Source organism: Cryptomeria japonica, unplaced genomic scaffold (genome assembly GCF_030272615.1).
Source record: "Cryptomeria japonica unplaced genomic scaffold, Sugi_1.0 HiC_scaffold_88, whole genome shotgun sequence".
In the NCBI taxonomy this organism is placed as follows: Eukaryota; Viridiplantae; Streptophyta; class Pinopsida; order Cupressales; family Cupressaceae; genus Cryptomeria; species Cryptomeria japonica.
In genome coordinates, this window is record NW_026728910.1 from 159,232 (window position 1) to 170,000 (window position 10,769).

The following is a 10,769-nucleotide window of genomic DNA, read 5'->3' on the forward strand; positions in this document are numbered from 1 at the left end:
GGGTGCGATCATACCAGCGTTAGTGCACCGGATCCCATCAGAACTCCGCAGTTAAGCGCGCTTGGGCCGGAGTAGTACTGGGATGGGTGACCTCCCGGGAAGTCCCGGTGTTGCACCCTTTTTTAGTTTTTCGCCGGGCGTCGCAATGCTATTTGAATAAACCTTTTGCCCGTTTGCGTTCTCGTCGGGGCCGGGCCGGGCCGGGGTGCGCTGCCCGCACTACCGCGCGCGCGGGGGCGACACCGAGCGCGCACCCGAGGCGCCCCGAGCACACAGGCCACGGTGCAACCCGGGCGTTGTGCGCGCACCCCGGTGCGCCCGAGGTGCTGCGCGCGCACCCAGGTGAAATCGGTGTGCACCTCGGCCAGTGCGCGCTCGGTCGAGTCGCGCACGTTGGCCAAGGTGCACGGTGATGTTTCTTACTCTAAGGTTCCGCACCAGACGCCCGGGACAGGTGAGCGAAGCTGGGCGGGGCCGGGTGCGCGGCCGGGGCAGGTGCACGCAGCTGGAGAGAGCTTTGGAGCACACTTCGGAGCGCACCAATGATGCGCTCCATTCAAAAGTTTCCTGAAAAGGCAAAAAAAGTTGAGATTATAGAATTTCCCACTTGAGAGATTGTAAAAAAAAAAAATTTAAAATGAAGGAAACGCGGGTGCCAAGGTGTGCGCAGCCCAGCCAAGGTGTGCGCACCAAGGCGCCCACCCTGGCGAAGGTGCACGCAAGGTGCGCACCCGAGGCAAACCGGACAATTAACCCAACTTTCGACTTCGCGCGCACCTTGGAGCGCACTTCGGAGCGCTCCTTGGTGCGCACCAATCTTGGGCACCTCGGAGTGCACCATGGCGCCCACCAAGGTGCGCACCCGGGGCAAACCGAGCTCCGACTTCGTGCGCACCTTGGAGCGCACGAAAGGTGCGCACCATGGCGCCCACCAAGGTGCGCAGCCCAGCCAAGGCGTGCGCATCAAGGTGCGCACCCTGGCGAAGGTGCGCACCCGGGGCAAACCGAGCTCCGACTTCGTGCGCACCTTGGAGCGCACAAAAGGTGCGCAACCCAGCCAAGGTGTGCGCACCCCGGTCAAACCGAGCTCCGAATCGTGCGCACCAGAGGTGCACGCCATCGTGCGCACCTTGGAGCACACTTCGGAGCCCTCCTTGGTGCGCGCCGATGTTGCGCACCTCGGAGCGCACCCGGGGAAAACAATGCAATTAACCCGACTTTCGACTTCGTGGGCACCTCGGAGCGCTCTCGGGTTCGCACCTCGGAGCACACCGAGGTGCCCACCCTGGCGAAGGTGCACGCGAGGTGCGCACCCGGGGCAAACCGGGCTCCGACTTCGTGCACGCCGCACCTTGGAGCACACTTCGGAGCGCTCCTTGGTGCGCACCAGGGCGCGCAACCCAGCCGAGGTGCCCACCCCGGCGAAGGTGCACGCGAGGTGCGCACCCGGGGCAAACCGGGCTCCGACTTCGTGCACGCCATGGTGCCCACCGCGGCGAAGGTGCACGCGAGGTGCGCACCCGGGGCAAACCGGGCTCCGACTTCGTGCACGCCGCACCTTGGAGCACACTTCGGAGCGCTCCTTGGTGCGCACCATGGTGCCCACCAGGGCGCGCAACCCCGCCGAAGGTGCACGCGAGGTGCGCACCCGGGGCAAACCGGGCTCCGACTTCGTGCACGCCGCACCTTGGAGCACACTTCGGAGCGCTCCTTGGTGCGCACCATGGTGCCCACCAGGGCGCGCAACCCCGCCGAAGGTGCACGCGAGGTGCGCACCCGGGGCAAACCGGGCTCCGACTTCGTGCACGCCATGGTGCGCACCGCGGCGAAGGTGCGCACCCGGGGCAAACCGGGCTCCGACTTCGTGCACGCCGCACCTTGGAGCACACTTCGGAGCGCTCCTTGGTGCGCACCAGGGCGCGCAACCCAGCCGAGGTGCCCACCCCGGCGAAGGTGCACGCGAGGTGCGTACCCGGGGCAAACCGGGCTCCGACTTCGTGCACGCCGCACCTTGGAGCACACTTCGGAGCGCTCCTTGGTGCGCACCATGGTGCCCACCAGGCCGCGCAACCCAGCCAAGGTGTGCGCACCAAGGTGCACGCGAGGTGCGCACCCGGGGCAAACCGGGGTCCGACTTCGTGCACGCCGCACCTTGGAGCACACATCGGGGCGCTCCCGGGTTCGCACCGGCGTTGCGCACCGTGGTGGGCACCTCGGAGCACACCAAGGTGGGCAGCGAGGTGCGCACCTTTGATGCGATGCCTTCACTAATTTCCATAAAAGGCAAAAAAAAAACGAGATTTTAAAATTTCCGTTTTGAAAGATAGTGAGAAAAAGGGAATGCTGGTGCCATCTTGAGCCCGCCCTGGTGCGCAGCCCAGCCAAGGTGTGCGCACCAAGGTGCCCACCCTGGCGAAGGTGCGCGCCCGGGCAATTAACCCAACTTCCAACTTCGCGCGCGCCAGGGTGGGAGCGCACCCAACAACCGGGCCTGGGAAGAGCCAATGCGAGAAACCCCACCAAACGCTCTGACAAAAAAAGAGGGGGCGCTCCAGTAACCCCGCTTCGGAGCGCACCCTGGGCAAACCCAGCCAAGGTGCCCACCCCGGCCAAGGTGCAGGCGAGGTGCGCACCCGGGGCAAACCGGGCTCCGACAACGTGCACGCCGCACCTTGGAGCACACTTCGTAGCGCTCCCGGGTGCGCACCTCAGAGCACACCAAGGTGGGCAGCGAGGTGCGCACCTTTGATGCGCTGCCTTCACTAATTTCCAGAAAAGGCAAAAAAAAAAGGAGATTTTAAAATTTCCGTTTTGAAAGATAGTGAAAAAAACGGAACGCGCGTGCCATCTTGAGCCCGCCCTGGTGCGCAGCCCAGGTAAGGTGCCCACCCTGGCAAAGGTGCGCACCCGGGCAATTAACCCTACTTCCGACTTCGTGCGCGCCAGGGTGGCAACCGGGCCTCGGAAGAGCCAATGCGAGAAACCCCACCAAACGCTCCGACAAAAAAAGAGGCGGCGCTCCAATAACCCCGCTTCGGAGCGCAGCCGGGGCAAACCCAGCCAAGGTGCCCACCCCGACGAAGGTGCACGCGAGGTGCGCACCCGGGGCAAACCGGGCTCCGACAACGTGCACGCAGCACCTTGGAGCACACTTCGAAGCACTCCCGGGTGCCCACCGGCGTTGCGCACCGTGGTGGGCAGCGAGGTGCGCACCTTTGATGCGCTGCCTTCACTAATTTCCAGAAAAAGGCAAAAAAAAATGAGATTTTAAAATTTCCGTTTTGAAAGATAGTGAAAAAAAAGGAACGCGGGTGCCATCTTGAGCCCGCCCTGGTGCGCAGCCCAGGCAAGGCATGCGCACCAAGGTGCCCACCCGAGGTGCACACCCGGGGCAAACCGGGCTCCGACTTCGTGCAGGCCGCACCTTGGAGCACACTTCGGAGCGCTCCTTGGTGCGCACCATGGTGCCCACCAGGGCGCGCAACCCAGCCAAGGTCTGCACACCAAGGTGCCCACCCCGGCGAAGGTGCACGCGAGGTGCGCACCCGGGGCAAACCGGGCTCCGACTTCGTGCACGCCATGGTGCCCACCGCGGCGAAGGTGCACGCGAGGTGCGCACCCGGGGCAAACCGGGCTCCGACTTCGTGCACGCCGCACCTTGGAGCACACTTCGGAGCGCTCCTTGGTGCGCACCATGGTGCCCACCAGGGCGCGCAACCCAGCCAAGGTGTGCGCACCAAGGTGCACGCGAGGTGCGCACCCGGGGCAAACCGGGGTCCGACTTCGTGCACGCCGCACCTTGGAGCACACATCGGAGCGCTCCCAGGTTCGCACCAGCGTTGCGCACCTTTGATGCGCTGCCTTCACTAATTTCCAGAAAAGGCAAAAAAAAACGATATTTTAAAATTTCCGTTCTGAAAGATAGTGAAAAAAACGGAACGCGGGTGCCATCTTGAGCCCTTCCTGGTGCGCAGCCCAGGCAAGTTGTGCGCACCAAGGTGCCCACCCTGGCGGAGGTGCGCGCCCGGGGCAAACCGGGCTCCGACTTCGTGCACTGCATGGTGCCCACCAAGGCGCGCAACCCAGCCAAGGTGCCCACCGCAGCGAAGGTGCACGCGAGGTGCACACCCGGGGCAAACCGGGCTCCGACTTCGTGCACGCCGCACCTTGGAGCACACTTCAGAGCGCTCCTTGGTGCGCACCAGGGCGCGCAACCCAGCCGAGGTGCCCACCCCGGCGAAGGTGCACGCGAGGTGCGCACCCGGGGCAAACCGGGCTCCGACTTCGTGCACGCCATGGTGCCCACCGCGGCGAAGGTGCGCACCCGGGGCAAACCGGGCTCCGACTTCGTGCACGCCGCACCTTGGAGCACACTTCGGAGCGCTCCTTGGTGCGCACCATGGTGCCCACCAGGCCGCGCAACCCAGCCAAGGTGTGCGCACCAAGGTGCACGCGAGGTGCGCACCCGGGGCAAACCGGGGTCCGACTTCGTGCACGCCGCACCTTGGAGCACACATCGGGGCGCTCCCGGGTTCGCACCGGCGTTGCGCACCGTGGTGGGCACCTCGGAGCACACCAAGGTGGGCAGCGAGGTGCGCACCTTTGATGCGATGCCTTCACTAATTTCCATAAAAGGCAAAAAAAAAACGAGATTTTAAAATTTCCGTTTTGAAAGATAGTGAGAAAAAGGGAATGCTGGTGCCATCTTGAGCCCGCCCTGGTGCGCAGCCCAGCCAAGGTTTGCGCACCAAGGTGCCCACCCTGGCGAAGGTGCGCGCCCGGGCAATTAACCCAACTTCCAACTTCGCGCGCGCCAGGGTGGGAGCGCACCCAACAACCGGGCCTGGGAAGAGCCAATGCGAGAAACCCCACCAAACTCTCTGACAAAAAAAGAGGGGGCGCTCCAGTAACCCCGCTTCGGAGCGCACCCTGGGCAAACCCAGCCAAGGTGCCCACCCCGGCCAAGGTGCAGGCGAGGTGCGCACCCGGGGCAAACCGGGCTCCGACAACGTGCACGCCGCACCTTGGAGCACACTTCGTAGCGCTCCCGGGTGCGCACCTCAGAGCACACCAAGGTGGGCAGCGAGGTGCGCACCTTTGATGCGCTGCCTTCACTAATTTCCAGAAAAGGCAAAAAAAAAAGGAGATTTTAAAATTTCCGTTTTGAAAGATAGTGAAAAAAACGGAACGCGCGTGCCATCTTGAGCCCGCCCTGGTGCGCAGCCCAGGTAAGGTGCCACCCTGGCAAAGGTGCGCACCCGGGCAATTAACCCTACTTCCGACTTCGTGCGCGCCAGGGTGGCAACCGGGCCTCGGAAGAGCCAATGCGAGAAACCCCACCAAACGCTCCGACAAAAAAAGAGGCGGCGCTCCAATAACCCCGCTTCGGAGCGCAGCCGGGGCAAACCAAGCCAAGGTGCCCACCCCGACGAAGGTGCACGCGAGGTGCGCACCCGGGGCAAACCGGGCTCCGACAACGTGCACGCAACACCTTGGAGCACACTTCGAAGCACTCCCGGGTGCCCACCGGCGTTGCGCACCGTGGTGGGCAGCGAGGTGCGCACCTTTGATGCGCTGCCTTCACTAATTTCCAGAAAAAGGCAAAAAAAAATGAGATTTTAAAATTTCCGTTTTGAAAGATAGTGAAAAAAAAGGAACGCGGGTGCCATCTTGAGCCCGCCCTGGTGCGCAGCCCAGGCAAGGCATGCGCACCAAGGTGCCCACCCGAGGTGCACACCCGGGGCAAACCGGGCTCTGACTTCGTGCAGGCCGCACCTTGGAGCACACTTCGGAGCGCTCCTTGGTGCGCACCATGGTGCCCACCAGGGCGCACCCGGGGCAAACCGGGCTCCGACTTTGTGCACGCCGCACCTTGGAGCACACATCGGAGCGCTCCCAGGTTCGCACCAGCGTTGCGCACCTTTGATGCGCTGCCTTCACTAATTTCCAGAAAAGGCAAAAAAAAACGATATTTTAAAATTTCCGTTCTGAAAGATAGTGAAAAAAACGGAACGCGGGTGCCATCTTGAGCCCTTCCTGGTGCGCAGCCCAGGCAAGTTGTGCGCACCAAGGTGCCCACCCTGGCGGAGGTGCGCGCCCGGGGCAAACCGGGCTCCGACTTCGTGCACTGCATGGTGCCCACCAAGGCGCGCAACCCAGCCAAGGTGCCCACCGCAGCGAAGGTGCACGCGAGGTGCGCACCCGAGGTGCACACCCGGGGCAAACCGGGCTCCGACTTCGTGCACGCCGCACCTTGGAGCACACTTCAGAGCGCTCCTTGGTACGCACCAGGGCGCGCAACCCAGCCAAGGTGCTCACCCCGGCGAAGGTGCACGCGAGGTGCGCACCCGGGGCAAACCGGGCTCGGACTTCGTGCACGCCGCACCTTGGAGCACACATCGGAGCGCTCCCGGGTTCGCACCAGCATTGCGCACCTTTGATGCGCTGCCTTCACTAATTTCCAGAAAAGGCAAAAAAAAGAAAAAAATGAGATTTTAAAATTTCCGTTTTGAAAGATAGTGAAAAAAACGGAACGCGGGTGCCATCTTGAGCCCGCCCTGGTGTGCAGCCCAGGCAAGTTGTGCGCACCAAGGCACCCACCCTGGCCAAGGTGGGTCACGGGGTGGGTCCTAGGGTGGGTAACGGGGTGGGTACTAAGGTGCGTGCCAAGGTGGGTCATAGGGTGGGTGCCAAGGTGGGCACCAGGGTGGGTGTGCACCAACCCTAGCCAGGGTAGGTCACGGGGTGGTTGTCGGGGTGGGCGTCAAGGAGCCAAGATGGGTGGCAAGTAGCCAAGTTGCGTGCCAAGGTGGGTGTCGGGGTGGGTGCCAAGGATCCAAGGTGGGTGCCAAGGAACCAAGGTGGGTGTCTGGGTGGGTGCCGAGGTGGGAGCCAGGGTGGGTCCCAAGGTGAGTGCAAAGGTGGGTGCCAGGGTCAAGGTGAGTGCCAATGTGGGTTCCAAGGTGCCAGGGTCAGGGTGAGTGCCAATGTGGGTTCAAAGGTGCTAAGTTGGGTGCGAGGTTGGGTGCGAGGGTGGGTGGGTGCCAAGGTGTGCTAGGTGGAAGCCCGGGTGGGTCGGCATCCCATGGGTGTCGAGTTGGGTGCCTGATGGGTGCTTCTTGTCAAGTTTTAGTCGCCGGGACTCATTTCGAGCCTTAGAGGTCGTTTCTTGTCCGGTTGCCCTGTCTTCGACCTGGGAACCCAATTTTGGTCCTCGGGTCCCATTTTTTTTTGTCTCGCATCCCACTTTTGGCCTGTGGCCTTTTCGGGGTCGATTCTCGTTTTGGGCATCAGAGCATGTTTCTTCTCCTAAAACCCAATATTTGTTTATTAAGTCTCGGAACACATTTTTGTTCTCGTGGACCCATCATGGGTCTTGGAACGCATTTGTGGTCCTTGGGTCCCATTTTGCATCCCGAAACTTGTGTTTTGGTGCTTGATCCCTATTTTGGGTGCCCACCTTGCACCAAGTGCGCACCCGGGGCAAACCGAGCGCCTTGGTGCACCGGGGCAAGATCGAGCGTGCACCCGAGGCGCCCCGAACATGCACCAAGGTGCACTCGGCCCACATGTGAGCGCAGGTCGTTGCGCCCGAGGTGGTGTGTGGGCACCGCGTTGCAGACGGGACACTGCACGCACACGACGCCCCCTCCAGGTGCACGCACGTAGGCCGGGCCGGGTGCACACCCGACGCCCTAGCAAGGTGCGCGCACCCGGGCAGGGCTCACACTTGGCGAACGGGGCGCACTTCGCGAGGGAGGGTGTGCACCTCGACGGGGGTGGGTGGCCGGGGTGGATTCGCACGTGGGTCGCGGTTTGCTAAGTACACACTGCGACAAGCTCATAACGGGTGCGATCATACCAGCGTTAGTGCACCGGATCCCATCAGAACTCCGCAGTTAAGCGCGCTTGGGCCGGAGTAGTACTGGGATGGGTGACCTCCCGGGAAGTCCCGGTGTTGCACCCTTTTTTAGTTTTTCGCCGGGCGTCGCAATGCTATTTGAATAAACCTTTTGCCCGTTTGCGTTCTCGTCGGGGCCGGGCCGGGCCGGGGTGCGCTGCCCGCACTACCGCGCGCGCGGGGGCGACACCGAGCGCGCACCCGAGGCGCCCCGAGCACACAGGCCACGGTGCAACCCGGGCGTTGTGCGCGCACCCCGGTGCGCCCGAGGTGCTGCGCGCGCACCCAGGTGAAATCGGTGTGCACCTCGGCCAGTGCGCGCTCGGTCGAGTCGCGCACGTTGGCCAAGGTGCACGGTGATGTTTCTTACTCTAAGGTTCCGCACCAGACGCCCGGGACAGGTGAGCGAAGCTGGGCGGGGCCGGGTGCGCGGCCGGGGCAGGTGCACGCAGCTGGAGAGAGCTTTGGAGCACACTTCGGAGCGCACCAATGATGCGCTCCATTCAAAAGTTTCCTGAAAAGGCAAAAAAAGTTGAGATTATAGAATTTCCCACTTGAGAGATTGTAAAAAAAAAAAATTTAAAATGAAGGAAACGCGGGTGCCAAGGTGTGCGCAGCCCAGCCAAGGTGTGCGCACCAAGGCGCCCACCCTGGCGAAGGTGCACGCAAGGTGCGCACCCGAGGCAAACCGGACAATTAACCCAACTTTCGACTTCGCGCGCACCTTGGAGCGCACTTCGGAGCGCTCCTTGGTGCGCACCAATCTTGGGCACCTCGGAGTGCACCATGGCGCCCACCAAGGTGCGCACCCGGGGCAAACCGAGCTCCGACTTCGTGCGCACCTTGGAGCGCACGAAAGGTGCGCACCATGGCGCCCACCAAGGTGCGCAGCCCAGCCAAGGCGTGCGCATCAAGGTGCGCACCCTGGCGAAGGTGCGCACCCGGGGCAAACCGAGCTCCGACTTCGTGCGCACCTTGGAGCGCACAAAAGGTGCGCAACCCAGCCAAGGTGTGCGCACCCCGGTCAAACCGAGCTCCGAATCGTGCGCACCAGAGGTGCACGCCATCGTGCGCACCTTGGAGCACACTTCGGAGCCCTCCTTGGTGCGCGCCGATGTTGCGCACCTCGGAGCGCACCCGGGGAAAACAATGCAATTAACCCGACTTTCGACTTCGTGGGCACCTCGGAGCGCTCTCGGGTTCGCACCTCGGAGCACACCGAGGTGCCCACCCTGGCGAAGGTGCACGCGAGGTGCGCACCCGGGGCAAACCGGGCTCCGACTTCGTGCACGCCGCACCTTGGAGCACACTTCGGAGCGCTCCTTGGTGCGCACCAGGGCGCGCAACCCAGCCGAGGTGCCCACCCCGGCGAAGGTGCACGCGAGGTGCGCACCCGGGGCAAACCGGGCTCCGACTTCGTGCACGCCATGGTGCCCACCGCGGCGAAGGTGCACGCGAGGTGCGCACCCGGGGCAAACCGGGCTCCGACTTCGTGCACGCCGCACCTTGGAGCACACTTCGGAGCGCTCCTTGGTGCGCACCATGGTGCCCACCAGGGCGCGCAACCCCGCCGAAGGTGCACGCGAGGTGCGCACCCGGGGCAAACCGGGCTCCGACTTCGTGCACGCCGCACCTTGGAGCACACTTCGGAGCGCTCCTTGGTGCGCACCATGGTGCCCACCAGGGCGCGCAACCCCGCCGAAGGTGCACGCGAGGTGCGCACCCGGGGCAAACCGGGCTCCGACTTCGTGCACGCCATGGTGCGCACCGCGGCGAAGGTGCGCACCCGGGGCAAACCGGGCTCCGACTTCGTGCACGCCGCACCTTGGAGCACACTTCGGAGCGCTCCTTGGTGCGCACCAGGGCGCGCAACCCAGCCGAGGTGCCCACCCCGGCGAAGGTGCACGCGAGGTGCGTACCCGGGGCAAACCGGGCTCCGACTTCGTGCACGCCGCACCTTGGAGCACACTTCGGAGCGCTCCTTGGTGCGCACCATGGTGCCCACCAGGCCGCGCAACCCAGCCAAGGTGTGCGCACCAAGGTGCACGCGAGGTGCGCACCCGGGGCAAACCGGGGTCCGACTTCGTGCACGCCGCACCTTGGAGCACACATCGGGGCGCTCCCGGGTTCGCACCGGCGTTGCGCACCGTGGTGGGCACCTCGGAGCACACCAAGGTGGGCAGCGAGGTGCGCACCTTTGATGCGATGCCTTCACTAATTTCCATAAAAGGCAAAAAAAAAACGAGATTTTAAAATTTCCGTTTTGAAAGATAGTGAGAAAAAGGGAATGCTGGTGCCATCTTGAGCCCGCCCTGGTGCGCAGCCCAGCCAAGGTGTGCGCACCAAGGTGCCCACCCTGGCGAAGGTGCGCGCCCGGGCAATTAACCCAACTTCCAACTTCGCGCGCGCCAGGGTGGGAGCGCACCCAACAACCGGGCCTGGGAAGAGCCAATGCGAGAAACCCCACCAAACGCTCTGACAAAAAAAGAGGGGGCGCTCCAGTAACCCCGCTTCGGAGCGCACCCTGGGCAAACCCAGCCAAGGTGCCCACCCCGGCCAAGGTGCAGGCGAGGTGCGCACCCGGGGCAAACCGGGCTCCGACAACGTGCACGCCGCACCTTGGAGCACACTTCGTAGCGCTCCCGGGTGCGCACCTCAGAGCACACCAAGGTGGGCAGCGAGGTGCGCACCTTTGATGCGCTGCCTTCACTAATTTCCAGAAAAGGCAAAAAAAAAAGGAGATTTTAAAATTTCCGTTTTGAAAGATAGTGAAAAAAACGGAACGCGCGTGCCATCTTGAGCCCGCCCTGGTGCGCAGCCCAGGTAAGGTGCCCACCCTGGCAAAGGTGCGCACCCGGGCAATTAACCC

General features: G+C 63.4%; 2 non-coding genes across 2 annotated transcripts; both read left to right on the plus strand.

The window, feature by feature from the left end:
- Positions 1-119, plus strand: LOC131864506 (5S ribosomal RNA). The gene has a single exon (XR_009363273.1). It is a non-coding gene; the product is annotated as a 5S ribosomal RNA (ribosomal RNA).
- Positions 120-7,847: 7,728 nt separating this feature from the next.
- Positions 7,848-7,966, plus strand: LOC131864517 (5S ribosomal RNA). The gene has a single exon (XR_009363284.1). It is a non-coding gene; the product is annotated as a 5S ribosomal RNA (ribosomal RNA).
- Positions 7,967-10,769: the final 2,803 nt, after the last annotated feature.